General features: G+C 44.9%; 1 protein-coding gene across 1 annotated transcript in view; it reads right to left on the reverse strand.

Moving 5' to 3' along the window:
* Window positions 1-13,631, reverse strand: part of nrip1b (nuclear receptor interacting protein 1b) — a 49,357-nt gene extending 35,726 nt beyond the window's left edge. Inside the window, exon 1 of the mRNA XM_062535876.1 lies at window positions 13,413-13,631. The gene's annotated coding sequence lies outside the window, so the exon portion shown is untranslated. The remainder of the gene's footprint in view (window positions 1-13,412) is intronic.
* Window positions 13,632-15,870: the final 2,239 nt, after the last annotated feature.

Raw genomic sequence — 15,870 nt, forward strand, 5'->3', positions numbered from 1 at the left:
CAGGACTGGGGTACAGAGCAGCAGGACATGGTGTTTACAGAGCTCAGGAAGAAACGATGGCCTAACGCAGCCTAGCGTAGCCCATCCTAGCGTAACCCAGCCTAGCGTAGCCCAGCCTAGCCCAGCATAGCGTAGCCCAGCCTAGCGTAACCTGACGCAGCCTAGCGTAGCCCATCCTAGCGTAACCCAGTCTAGCGTAGCCCAGCATAGCGTAGCCCAGCCTAGCGTAACCTGACCCAGCCTAGCGTAGCCCAGCCTAGCGTAACCCAGTCTAGCGTAGCGTAGCCCAGCCTAGCGTAGCCCAGCATAGCACAGCCCAGCCTAGCGTAGCCCAGCCTAGCCCGGCCCAGCCCAACCCAAACTAATGCACTGGCGTTTGCATCCCTCAGACTTCATTGGATTACTCCATCACACCGACAACTCTGAAATGCCCACGGTCGCAATCTGCTCCACACCAACACTCCGTCACCCCCCGACACACACACACACACACACACACACCCTGCGGGTCATTCTCACAAGGGCGAGAACTTCTGAGACAGTGATGAGGGGCTACGCAGGCCAAATAAAGATGGCTGCTGGAAGAGGAGCTCTTGAGTGTCTACAATACAATGCTGTTTATTCTGCACTGTCTACAATACAATACTGTTTATTCTGCACTGTCTACAATACAATACTGTTTATTCTGTAGTGTTTACAATACAATACTGTTTATTCTGCACTGTCTACAATACAATACTGTTTATTCTGCACTGTCTACAATACAATACTGTTTATTCTGTAGTGTTTACAATACAATACTGTTTATTCTATTCTGCACTGTTTACAATACAATACTGTTTATTCTGTAGTGTTTACAATACAATACTGTTTATTCTGTAGTGTTTACAATACAATACTGTTTATTCTGCAGTGTCTACAATACAATACTGTTTATTCTGCACTGTTTACAATACAATACTGTTTATTCTGCACTGTTTACAATACAATACTGTTTATTTTGTAGTGTCTACAATACAATACTGTTTATTCTGCACTGTCTACAATACAATACATTCTGTGGTGTTTTGGGGGAAATATATTTCTACTCAAAATGCCAAAGACATCCATCGACCAGAGAAATTATTAGTTGATTCATCCTTTAAGTTCAGTGAATAATGGCAATTAGAAAATATCCTATATATAAATTGCTACTTTCCCAAAACAATCAGCATAATATTCAAAACAACCTCATGATCCTTTGCAAGATCCAGAGACTAGATATGTCCCATGGGCTCCAGTGAACTCATTCTGGTGGTTTGTTTACCAGTGCCAAATCTTGTTTTCTTTTTGTTTGTTTAAGTTTCTTCTGCTGTAGGCTATTGGCAGCTGTCAAGTCTATTGCAGAACACAAAGAACGTTTGGAGAACACAAGGGGAACACAAAGAACGTTTGGAGAACCCAAGAGGAACACAAAGAATGTTCAGAGGATCACATTCTGCTCCAGGAGGAGGGGAGGAAGACCTCCTCACACTCACACTCACACTCACACTCACACTCACACTCACACTCACACTCACACTCACACTCACACTCACACTCACACTCACACTCACACTCACACTCACACTCACACTCACACTCACACTCACCTTGAGGCATATAATCTACGGTTCATTTGCAGCTTTCTCCACAATATGCTGGAGCGGTTTGTGGAGGCGCAGGCCTTCCTTCATAGTTGACCCAGTTCGGTGTGTGTGCGTGTGTGTGTGTGCGTGTATCTCGTGACAAGGCCCTGCCTCCCTATCAGACCCTGCTCCCCATCTCCACGACGACAGCCCTGCCACCCTCCGTCTCCACGACGACAGCCCTGCCACCCTCCGTCTCCCTGAACTGTGAGGAAAATAGGTCGTCATGACCCAGTTCTCTCTTGCTCTATGAGAGACAGAGAGAGAGAGAGAGAGAGAGAGAGAAATGAGGGGAGAAGAGAGGGATGGGGAAAAAGAGAGGGATGAGGAGAAGAGAGTGATGGTAAAAAAAGAGGGATGAGGGTAAAAGAGAAAGAGAGAGGGATGAGGGTAAAAGAGAAAGAGAGAGGGATGAGGGTAAAAGAGAGAGAGAGGGATGAGGGTAGAAGAGAGAGAGAGGGATGAGGGTAAAAGAGAGAGAGAGGGATGAGGGTAGAAGAGAGAGAGAGAGGGATGAGGGTAAAAGAGAGAGAGAGAGGGATGAGGGTAAAAGAGAGAGAGAGAGGGGGATGAGGGTAAAAGAGAGAGAGAGAGGGATGAGGGTAAAAGAGAGAAAGAGAGGGATGAGGGTAAAAGAGAGAGAGAGAGGGATGAGGGTAAAAGAGAGAGAGAGAGGGATGAGGGTAGAAGAGAGAGAGAGAGGGATGAGGGTAGAAGAGAGAGAGAGAGGGATGAGGGTAGAAGAGAGAGAGAGAGGGATGAGGGTAGAAGAGTGCTTTATGATGATCCCCAGCACGCATGCAAAGAGCAGCTCAGAGTTGGACACGCGCTCGCACGCACACACACACACACACACACAAGACCATGAACCAGAGAGGCTGCTCACACACACACACACACACACACACACACACACACACACACACACACACTGATACACTGATTAACACTGGGCATCAACACTGATTAACACTGGGCATCAACACTGCACACCAACACTGGGCATCAACACTGCACACCAACACTGGGCATCAACACTGATTAACACTTGACACCAACACTGGGCATCAACACTGCACACCAACACTGGGCATCAACACTTATTAACACTTGACATCAACACTGCACACCAACACTGGGCATCAACACTGCACACCAACACTGGGCATCAACACTTACTAACACTGGGCATCAACACTGCACACCAACACTGGGCATCAACACTGCACACCAACACTGGGCATCAACACTGATTAACACTTGACACCAACACTGGGCATCAACACTGCACACCAACACTGGGCATCAACACTTATTAACACTTGACATCAACACTGCACACCAACACTGGGCATCAACACTGCACACCAACACTGGGCATCAACACTTACTAACACTGGGCATCAACACTGCACACCAACACTGGGCATCAACACTGATTAACACTGGGCATCAACACTGATTAACACTGGGCATCAACACTGACCAACACTGGGCATCAACACTGATTAACACTTGACATCAACACTGACCAACACTGGGCATCAACACTGCACACCAACACTTATTAACACTGGGCATCAACACTGCACACCAACACTGGGCATCAACACTGATTAAGACTGGGCATCAACACTGCACACCGACACTGGGCATCAACACTGATTAACACCACTGCAGATTACACTGGGCATCAACACGGCACACTAACACTGATGCTAACACTTCAAACTGATCAAAACAATATTTCTAAGGATGGCCTAGATGTATTACTATTATTATTATCAATAATATTATTGGAGTTTATTTTCATTGTAACTGGTATTGTGATGATTAGAGTTTATTTGATAGGGACACATCATGGAGTACATAGACAAACTGAAAGTAGCCATCTGATGCAAGTATCATAGTGTATGACAGACATACTGTACATTTGCCCAAATTGCACCACCCTCCTCCTGTCTAGCCCTCTTTGGGTGTATTAAGGCCACACACACACTATTTGGGTGTATTAAGGCCAGGGTCACACACACACACACACACACACACACACAGGGACGCAGCAAGGTCAGAGGCCTGTAAACACAGGTGGCACAACAAGCCATCTGAGTCACTCAACACATACACTCACACACACAAACAGAAGCTCACACACACACACACACACACACACACACACACACACACACACACACACACACACACACACAGAGACAGCCACACACACACACACACACAGAGACAGCCACACAGCCACACACACACACACACACACACAGATTATAAATGAATGATGTTAGATATTAGAAATGTTTCACACACAGTAACAGCTTGGAGAGGTTTGAATTCCGAATAAAGAAAAAAAAAAAAAAAATACATATATATAATTATTATGATTACTAACAATACTAACAATACTACATCACTCCACTCTGGGGGCGTGTCAGTGGTACTTTACTAACAATACTACATCACTCCACTCTGGGGGCGTGTCAGTGGTACTAACAATACTAACAATACTACATCACTCCACTCTGGTACTAACAGTACTAACAATACTACATCACTCCACTCTGGGGGCGTGTCAGTGGTACTAACAATACTAACAATACTACATCACTCCACTCTGGTACTAACAGTACTAACAATACTACATCCCTCCACTCTGGGGGCGTGTCAGTGGTACTAACAATACTAACAATACTACATCACTCCACTCTGGGGGGGCGTGTCAGTGGTACTAACAATACTACATCACTCCACTCTGGGGGCGTGTCAGTGGTACTAACAATACTACATCACTCCACTCTGGGGGCGTGTCAGTGGTACTAACAATACTAACAATACTACATCACTCCACTCTGGGGGCGTGTCAGTGGTACTAACAATACTACATCACTCCACTCTGGGGGGGCGTGTCAGTGGTTTCTGGACGTGTCAGTTGGTCTGTTGCGGTGAGTGCTGATGCAGAATGGAGGGCAAGCCCACAAGTGGCTCATTAATGAAGACGGCGCTTATTCAGAAGGGGGGGGGGGGGGCATATGACTGTGTCTCATTTGGGGGGGGGGGGCATATGACTGTGTGTCATTGGGGGGGGGGGGCATATGACTGTGTCTCATTGGGGGGGGGGGCATATGACTGTGTGTCATTGGGGGGGCATTTCACTTTGTCTCATTTGGAGTGTTGCTTAACAGCTTGTTCAGTAATCAGGTCAAGGTCGGGCTAATCAGGTCAAGGTCGGGTTAAGGCCTTAATGCTGGGGAGGGAGGCGGCTCTTTTGAGGGCTGACTGCGGTTCTGCCTGATCTAAAGTAGCTCACTGGGACAGACAGGGCAGCAGGCAGCCAAGAGGGCAGGCGGGACAAGGGCCCATTGGGTCACAGAGGGATAGAGAGAAAGAGAGAGAGAGAGAGAGGGAAAAGGAGGGAGAGAGAGAGGAGGGAGAGAAAGAGAGAGAGAGAGAGAAGAGAGAGGGAGTGTGTGTGTGAGAGAGAGAAAGATAAAGTCAGAGAGAGAGAGAAGAAAGAAGAGAGAGAGAAAGAGAAAGAAGAGAGAGAGAGAGAAAGAGAAAGTCAGAGAGAGAGAGAGAAGAGAAGAAGAAAGAAGAGAGAGAGAGAAAGATAAAGTCAGAGAGAGAGAGAAGAGAAGAAGAAAGAAGAGAGAGAGAGAGAAAGATAAAGTCAGAGAGAGAGAATAGAAGAGAAGAAGAAAGAAGAGAGAGGGGCTCATTGAGATGCAGGGAGGTGAACACTGAACAGACACACTGCTGCTCCAAGATGAGTATAAAGCAAGAGGAGGAAGAGGGGGAAGAGGGAGAGCAGGAGGGAGAGCAGGAGGGGAAGGAGGAGGAGGAGGAGGAAGAGGAGGAAGATGAGGAGCAGGAGGGGGAGCAGGAGGGGGGAGGAGGAGGAGCAGGAGGAGGAGGAAGAGGAGGGGGAGGTAGAGGAGGAAGAGGTGGAAGAGAAGGAGGGGGAGGTGGAAGAGGAAGAGGGGGAAGATGAGCAGGAGAGGAGGAGGATGAGGAGGAGGAAGAGGAGGAGAGGAGGAGGAGGAGGAAGAGGAGGAGCAGGAGGAGGAGGAAGAGGAGGAAGAGGAGGAGCAGGAGGAGGAGGAGGAGGAGGAAGAGGAGGAGCAGGAGGAGGAGGACGAGGAGGAGAGGTGGACAGACACGCTTCAAAACTACGGAAACTCCCAAAACAACTTTTAATGGCCCTAATGTTCCCCCATCATCCTCAACATCTCAGCTGTCTCTCTTTTGAGAAAAGCAGAGCTGTCTTTCGGCTTGACTTAACACACTCTCTTGAAAGGAACAGCTGATCTGGCAACACACACACACACACACACACACACACACACACACACACACACACACACACACACACACACACACACACACACACACACACACACACACACACACACACACACACACACACACACACACACACACACACACACACACACACACACACGCTTGAGCACTGTGGAGGCGCTGCCTGTTGCCTGGTAACTGCTCAGCCTGGTTAAGGCCGTAGTGAGCAGCACAAGACAACAACAATCACACACTGGCTTTAGACATCTGGAAGAGCCAGCAACACACACACACACACACACACACACACACACTTCACTATATCGTAACACACACTGGCTTTAGACATCTGGAAGAGCCAGCAACACACACACACACACACACACACACACACACACACACACACACACACACACACACACACACACACACACACACACACACACACACACACACACACACACACACACACACACACTTCACTATATCATAACACACACTGGCTTTAGAGATCTGGAAGAGCCAGCAAACTACTAACCTAACTGTCCAAAGTCTGATAATGCTTCCCAAACATTAGTCTATTTGTGAATTGCTCAAACTTCCTTTAAAAGGAAAGAGTCAAGATAAAACGCATCAAGATAATATGCAGATGATATACAGGTTGAACTAGGGGCTCTAGAAATGTACTTAAAACGTAAAATGTAAAAAAATGAAATGTAAAACTATAGGATATAGTAGCAAACATTTGTTCATTTGAATTTGATCAAATTCTTCCTGATTTGATGCCATGAGGAAACAATTTAATACTCTGTTTGGGAGCGTCATCATGTTTCAGAGTCAGTTGTGATGGTAATCGTACAACATGAACACAACAAATCAAATCACTTGAAGCTAAAGATGTGCACAAACTCCTGTCAGGGGAACATATTCAGCATCAGCACTTCACTATATCATAACACACACACACTTCTCTACGTCATAACACACACACACTTCTCTACGTCATAACACACACACACACACACACGTCACTATATCATGACACACACACACGTCACTATATTATAACACACACACTTCACTCTATCATAACACACACACACTTCACTATATCAGAACACACACACACACACTTCTCTACGTCATAACACACACACTTCACTATATCATAAAACACACACTTCACTACATCATCACACACACACTTCACTACATCATCACACACACACACACACACACACACACACACACACACACACACACACACACACACACACACACACACACACTTCTCTACGTCATAACACACACACTTCACTACACTATATCATGACACACACACACTTCTCTACGTCGTAACACACACACACGTCACTATATCATAACACACACACTTCACTATATCATAACACACACACACACACACACACACACTTCACTATATCATGACACACACACTTAACTATATCATAACACACACACTTCACTATATCATAACACACACACACACACTTCACTATATCATGACACACACACTTAACTATATCATAACACACACACTTCACTATATCATAACACACACACACACACTTCACTATATCATAACACACACACTTCACTATATCATAACACACACACACACACTTCACTCGATCATAACACACACACACACACACACACTTCACAATATCATAACACACACACACACACACACTTCACTATATCATAACACACACACTTCACTATATCATAACACACACACACACACACTTCACTATAACACACACACACACACACACACACACACTTCACTATATCATAACGCACACACACACACTTCACTATATCATAACAAACACACACACACACACACTTCACTATATCATAACACACATACACTTCACTATATCATAACAAACACACACATACACACTTCACTATATCATTACACACTTCACTATATCATAACACACACACTTCACTATATCATAACACACACACACACACACACACACACACACACACACTTCACTATATCATAACACACACACACACACACACACACACACACTTCACTATATCCTAACACACATTCAGCACTTTACTGTCATGGCACACATTCTCAACAGCACCCTGCAGGCATGTTAGCTGTATGAAACATCATAGTTAAAAACTGAGAGCTTGTTTTAAATGAGTTAAACAGATATGTGTAAATTCAGTGTGTGTGTGTGTGTAACCTTCCCATAAAAGGGGGGAGCTGGAGTGTGCTGTAGTGTGTGTGTGTGTGTGTGTGTGTGTGTGTGTGTGTGTGTGTGTGGTGTCAGACGTCTGCGTTGATCATTGCGTAAATCTCTCCCCCTGCACAGCTTAAAGCTCAAACCTTGCTGCCCTTGCCATCGCTTTGAAGGTTCCCAAAAAGACAGCATGCTAAAGAAGTTTTGCAAAGGACGAAAGCCACCTTCCCCACCACCACCACCACCCCACTGCAACAGTCGCTGCTCCGAAAGGCTTCGCTGTAGCCTTGCACTTTGAGTTCCTGGCCGGACTGGCTCACACATCAATCCATGGGTTTACCCAGACTAGCCGCTAACCCAGACTAGCCGCTAACCCAGACTAGCCGCTAACCCAGACTAGCCGCTAACCTTCCCAGTGTCCAGGATCCAGCAGGAGTGAGCGTCACCTCCCCCAGCCGCCCGCCCAGACGAGCTCTGGAGGAATCAGAGCCAGCAGAGTGGCTACCTCCAGAGCTAACGCTAACGCTTGCCTGCCTCCAGAGCTAACGCTAACGCTTGCCTGCCTCCAGAGCTAACGCTAACGCTTGCCTGCCTCCAGAGCTAATGCTAACGCTTGCCTGCCTCCAGAGCTAACGCTAACGCTTGCCTGCCTCCAGAGCTAACGCTAACGCTTGCCTGCCTCCAGAGCTAACGCTAACGCTTGCCTGCCTCCAGAGCTAACGCTAACGCTTGCCTGCCTCCCTTGGTGGCAGATGGTGCATTTGAATTCGACCTTGATGACCTCTTGTTCTCTAACTGCACTCCCACGACCTTCCAGATGATAGGAGTCATGAATGTGAACCTTTTCCAAGGTTATCTGCATTTCTAATTATAATTCTCATTAAATGCGACACAGAAAGGGAAGCCAGACAGTGATAACAGGCTGTAGCTATATGCTGTCAGTGAGAACAGGCTGTAGCTATATGCTGTTAGTGAGAACAGCTGACTCACATGCATATGGATCAGCCTATATTCTGCACTCGGGCAAAAGATCATTGCTTTATTAAAGTTGCATATTATCATATAGGCCCATACATGTTTTATGTCTACCTGAGCATATTATCATATAGGCCCATAAATGTTTTATGTCTACCTGAGCATATTTTTCCTTTTGAAAATGTGGCAACCAGAGAAATTGTCCTTGTTTATGAAATGCTTCATATACAGCTGAAAATACAAACATTACAGGTCAAAACAGACCCTGTTTTTTAATTGACTATAATAGAGGGTAGCCCGCCTACTGCATGTGATAGTATGTGATGAGTAGTATAGTCTGCAAAAGATGCAACCTCCTTGCAATCAGGGCCAATCAGCTCATTGGAGTAATTGAGAGGCTTGTCAGCAGTCCAAGGCGAGACTAGCCTGTCATCCAGCCCATGAGGGATGCAGACCCATATAAGTCACCATGACAACACGCCTCCCATCCACTCCCTCCCCTGATTCATCACTTCCTGCTGGCTGAGGCAATAAACATGAGCCTGCCGCTCCGTCTGTGGCTGCGTCGCAGATCTGTGATATTAGGCAGCCTACTACACCATGGGCTGCCATCTTTGCCCCATGCATCCTAGCGACCCATCACTTTCCGAAATAACTAATGGATTACTAATGGACAATGTATTCTCTACACTGGACTATCTGAACTTTCATTGTCATTGTAACTTTCAAACTACAAATGACTTTACTGTAACTGACCCCAGGCAGATGGGTTGGGCCCTTGAGTCGTGGATCTGTCTGAGGTTTCTTCCTATATGTATCTCCAATTCTAGATAATTCTAAGATTCTGAAATTACTACACCCTAGACATGACCATACCTATAGCCTGCTACACCCTAGACATGAGTGGGCTGCTACACCCTATACTTGCTAAATGCAAGGCTGATGTATCTTAACAATTCAGTAAAGGTAACAAGTGTTTAAAATCTCACTCTGTAGCAGTTTCTTTATCCTGAGAACTTTGTGCAAGTATGGTCTTGTAAAAAGACAGAACTCTGTGCAAGTATGGTCAGAGACCAGACAAATACTGTAGCACAGGCATTTCAGAGGAACATGTAAGAGAACTAAGTACTCCCAGTTTCTGTTTCGTTAATCACTTTAAATGTGCTCCCACATTGTGGGAGACACACTCAGATGTCTTCCGACACACAGTAATGAGGGACGCTAACTCACACAGTAATGAGGGATGCTAACTCACACACTGATAACTCACACGGTGATAACTCACACACTGATGAGGGACGCTAACTCACACAGCAATATCCTCATTCCTGAAACTGAAAGTGCAATTGAGTGATGATATTACTGCGCCGAGTCGAAGTGCTCCCAAGTGTTATTCTGCCACACAACATCCCTCTTACCCGCTTAGAAATGCATCACGTGTTATTTTGTCTCACCATACTTGTTCGTGTGACTACTCGTGTTACTACTTGTGTTACTGTATTGTAATAGGGAAAACATGGAGATGTTTGGTCGTTTCTAAATTCATCTCTGTTTGGTTGGATCCTAATGAATGAACTGGGCTAGCTAAGTGCTATCAAAGTAGCGCGGCGCGCCATAGCCAGTGAGTGCAGACATTGAAACGTGAGAGGTTATGTATCAACTCGTCTTAGTTAAGGGAATAACGTAGTTTAATATGAAAAATCGGTGAAGTGTTCCTTTAACATACACATTAATGAACACATATAGATACAATATAGCCGCAAGCGGCGATGGCGGGCCCGAGCACCTGCGGTGCGGACCTGTGACATTTCGGAATCTAACAAAGCAACATGCGCGTGTTGGTGTGCATGTGCATGAGCAACACACATGCCCACCAAATTTGGTCAATTTTTGTGAATGTATGTGTCAACCACAACAGACAACATGCTAGGTGGCACTAAGAGTCCCTAAGCAACACCCTAGGCCAGAGCTCTATCTCTGACTAGCAGTAGTACAGCACAACCGCACTGTATTGGTGTTAACAGGGCTCACTAGTCCATCACAACCGCATTGTATTGGTGTGTATTGGTGTTAACAGGGCTCAGTAGTACAGCACAACCGCACTGTGTTGGTGTTTCTATTTGACCACTCTCCAAACAAACATCTGCCAACACAAAAACAAAAGGCACTACCGTAACTGCTCCCATTTACACATCAACAGCCCACACACCCCTCCCTCTCCCCCTCCCCCCACACAGGCATCAGCCCACAGCCAGATCACACTCTGGCTGCAACACTAACTGATCATATCGGGTAGCTGAGAAACAAACTTAATTAAACCCCCACACACACATTAACATGGCTGTCTGGTCATTTCAACTGTCAAACATATTGAATTATGTAGCCCAGGCTACAGTAGAGATAAATGGACTCGGCTATGGACTATGCTAATGCTTTCTGTAGCCTGTCTTTTATTGATCACTGAAATCCAACATGCCAGTTGATCCACACACATGATTTGCATGTTAGTGGGGCTAATTGGTGTTCAGAGGGGCTGCAGGGGGCACCTGAGGGGAAACCTCGCAGTGGCCCTTAAATGGAGTCTCCCCTGACCTCCTGACCTGACCCCGTGACCCCTAACCCCTGACCCCGTGACCCTGTGACCCTGTGACCCCACCACCTCTGCTATTGACTGAAGACACAGGAAACCTCACGATAACCCCTAACACAAGTTAGTCCTCACCATAACCCCTAACACAAGTTAGTCCTCACCATAACCCCTAATCACAAGTTAGTCCTCACCATAACCCCTAACACAAGTTATTCCTCACCATAACCCTAAACACAAGTTATTCCTCACCATAACCCCTAACACAAGTTTAACCCCTAATCACAAGTTATTCCTCATAGCCCTAATCACATGTTAGTCCTCACGATAACCCTTAACACAAGTTAGTCCTCACCATAACCCCTAACACAAGTTAGTCCTCACCATAACCCTTAACACAAGTTAGTCCTCACCATAACCCCTAACACAAGTTATTCCAAAGCATAACCCTAATCACAAGTTAGTCCTCACCATAACCCTAATCACAAGTTAGTCCAAAGCATAACCCTAATCACAAGTTAGTCCTCACCATAACCCCTAACACAAGTTAGTCCTCACCATAACCCCCTAATCACAAGTTATTCCTCACCATACACAAGTTAGTCCTCACCATAACCCCTAACACAAGTTATTCCTCACCATACACAAGTTAGTCCTCACCATAACCCTAATCACAAGTTAGTCCTCATGATAACCCTAAACACAAGTTATTCCTCACCATAACCCCTAACACAAGTTAGTCCTCACCATAACCCTAAACACAAGTTAGTCCTCACCATAACCCCTAACACAAGTTAGTCCTCACCAGAACCCTAATCACAAGTTAGTCCGTCCATCACGCACGCACTATTGCTGCGGTTGAGCCAGTAAAACACAGCTTCCAAGCTTAAACCATATAATTCAGAGACAGCTCATCTTGCCAAACAAACAGTCGCAAACCACAAAATAAACACAAGTTACTTCCAGAATAAAGAAACAAACATGAGCTCTAAATACTATCCTCTTTACTGCCCTCCCCATCAACACAAGCGGTGAGCTGCCACCAGTCATGTGGGAGTCACAAGTAATTTCTGCACTCACTTTATGTCACCGGGTCAGGTCTTTGTCGGTTTAATTTCAATAGGTTACCTTATAGAAAAGCTAAGTAAAAGTGCGATTGTCCCGCGACAGACGCGACCCAACATTGATGAAAAACACTTTTGTTTTTTGGATAGTGAATGGGAAAAAAAGGCATTCTCTACAACTGACATCAACATCATCATCCACTCCTTGTGTAAGGAGATGCACTACGCGGAACTGAATACAAAGGTCGGAATGATTCTGTCCTTGGGAATCAGTATCGCTTCAGGGGCAAAACTAACATATTGCTTAGTTCAACTAAACACGATGCCACAAAGGTTTCTCTTGCACTATTTAGACGTATTGCTCAAGGTATTTCTAGGCATTATTTCTCTATAATGTTCGTACAGGGAAAATGACCACCCAATACATTCATTCATTCAACAATTCCTACATGTTATACTACTTTATGAATAGACATCAGTCGACATTCAGGGTTTAACTGGTTAAAACGTGTTGGAATCTATTTCTCACAAAGATTCTCTAGCCAGAAACATTTATATTCTGCTCCACACGTACCTGGTCCACTAAATGGACATGGACAGTAGCGTTACAGTCGAAAACGCGCGACGTCTGTGGACACAGGGGAATCCTTCGGCAAGTCTTCGGAAAACAATGTGAGTCCACATGCGTACGTTCACTAAACATACAACTACAAAAATAGACGTTAACGTTCTACTCCAAAGAATGATTTCGTTCGGGAGCACCGCACTCCTCAATGCGTAGTCGGAGCTGACGGAATTGTTTATTCTCGGAATCCCCTCACTGTCGAGAACTCTGCAATGGACACGCCCCCTCTCCGTCCAGACGGCAAACTTAAAGGGACAGTCCGAGTTTTAATAGATCATGCAAGCTCATGCATCACCGTCAGCAAACTATTCTGCATGAAATGAGAGCGCTACTTCCTTTACAATGGCAACAATATTGTGACAAGTAGTTGTAAATGTAAAGGTAGGCCAATGTTCAAAACCCTAACCGTATATATATATATATATATATATATATATATATATATATATATATATATATATATATATATATATATTTTATCAGCCTTAAGCACGTAATCAATGGGTAAAGAAATTTGACAAAAGAAAAAAAATAAACGCCAATGTGTGAACTCAAAAACTACAAGATATCAATCACTTCCATACTAACAAAAACAATACATGTGTAATTAAAAACAAAGCAACAACAACACGATATCACAGCACTTCTCCACATTATGCCTGTTTTTTTCTGTGATAGGATGATCAGATTCCTCTTTAATAAAGGGACAGACCCCCTAACTGCTTCTGTTCCTGTCAAAAGAAGTGCTGAAAAACAGGAAAAGCGATACACCAGGTCACCCTGTCACTCTAGTAGCTTTCATGTGAATATAGGCACAATAAATAAACTTCCTCCTGTTCTTCATATCCAAATAGCTTTAGGCTACTTGTCCCCTCTTTATATCCAAATAGCTTACCGACTCCAAAATGTCCATATCTGTGATCTGGCTTTGCATGTTTGAGGTCCCAGAAAGACGTCGATTCAGCAATTTAAGCAGATGACCTCTGGCCTGACATGACCTTTCATCTTTGAACTTTGACCTCAAATGCCACATGAATGGAGATACAATATCCTGCCTTTCATTCCTCCCCCACCACAGCTCTGTGACCCCTGCCCTGCCTGACCCCGAGCCTTTGGCAGAGATGTGCCTTGTGGATGCTTGACCTTTGACCTGAGAGAAGGCAGGCATGTGTGTGCCTTGCCTAGTAAAGATCTCGGACTGATTCTCCGTAATGAAGCAGAGAGCTCAAAGTCACAGTCGTACTGCAGCACATGTATCTAACAACACAGCTGGGGTTGCCCACAGTCGTACTGCAGCACATGTATCTAACAACACAGCTGGGGTGAGTGAGGTTGACTATGGGCTATTGATTCTAAAGATGAGCCTGACACATCCATAAGTAGATATGATCTCACTGGGATTATCTGCATGAGTTGGTCTTTGTTTTCATTTAGAGATCTGAGAGCGCAGTGTCCGAGCTGTGTGAGCTTTTGGAGATTTGCGTGCTGTAAGACAAGCATTCCAGCACACAGATGAATGGTGATGGGATGTATAAGTATAAATATACTTCTCCTATACTTATGCTATAAGCGTTCCAGCACACAGATGAATGGTGATGGGTTGTATAAGTATAGTATACTTCTACTTCTGCTGTACTTATGCTATAAGCGTTCCAGCACACAGATGAATGGTGATGGGTTGTATAAGTATAGTATACTTCTACTTCTGCTGTACTTATGCTATAAGCGTTCCAGCACACAGATGAATGGTGATGGGTTGTATAAGTATAGTATACTTCTACTTCTACTACTTATGCTATAAGCGTTCCAGCACACAGATGAATGGTGATGGGTTGTATAAGTATAGTATACTTCTACTTCTACTACTTATGCTATAAGCGTTCCAGCACACAGATGAATGGTGATGGGATGTATAAGTATACAATATACTTCTGCTGTACTTATGCTATAAGCGTTCCAGCACACAGATGAATGGTGATGGGATGTATAAGTATATATACAATATACTTCTGCTGTACTTATGCTATAAGCGTTCCAGCACACAGATGAATGGTGATGGGATGTATAAGTACATATACAATATACTTCTGCTGTACTTCTGCTATAAGCGCTCCAGCACACAGATGAATGGTGATGGGATGTGGTGATCTGAGGAGGATTGGGTGACACATCCTCCACACACAAGGGTTCATACAGCGGTTAGTGGAGCAGATTACTGTCTGAATGAAACTCACTAAAGAACTCATCTTTCATCCCCAAATAAACTAATCCACTAGCACCAGACCTACTGTGTTTTAGCCACATAATTCTCCCCAAACATATCTATACACAGTGTTATTAATATAGGGGGAGACCCACAGCAGACTGTGCGGATAGACGAGGCTATGTCCCGCTTAGACAGAGGCGC

The sequence above is a fragment of the Sardina pilchardus genome, chromosome 5 (assembly GCF_963854185.1).
Source record: "Sardina pilchardus chromosome 5, fSarPil1.1, whole genome shotgun sequence".
In the NCBI taxonomy this organism is placed as follows: domain Eukaryota; kingdom Metazoa; phylum Chordata; class Actinopteri; order Clupeiformes; family Clupeidae; genus Sardina; species Sardina pilchardus.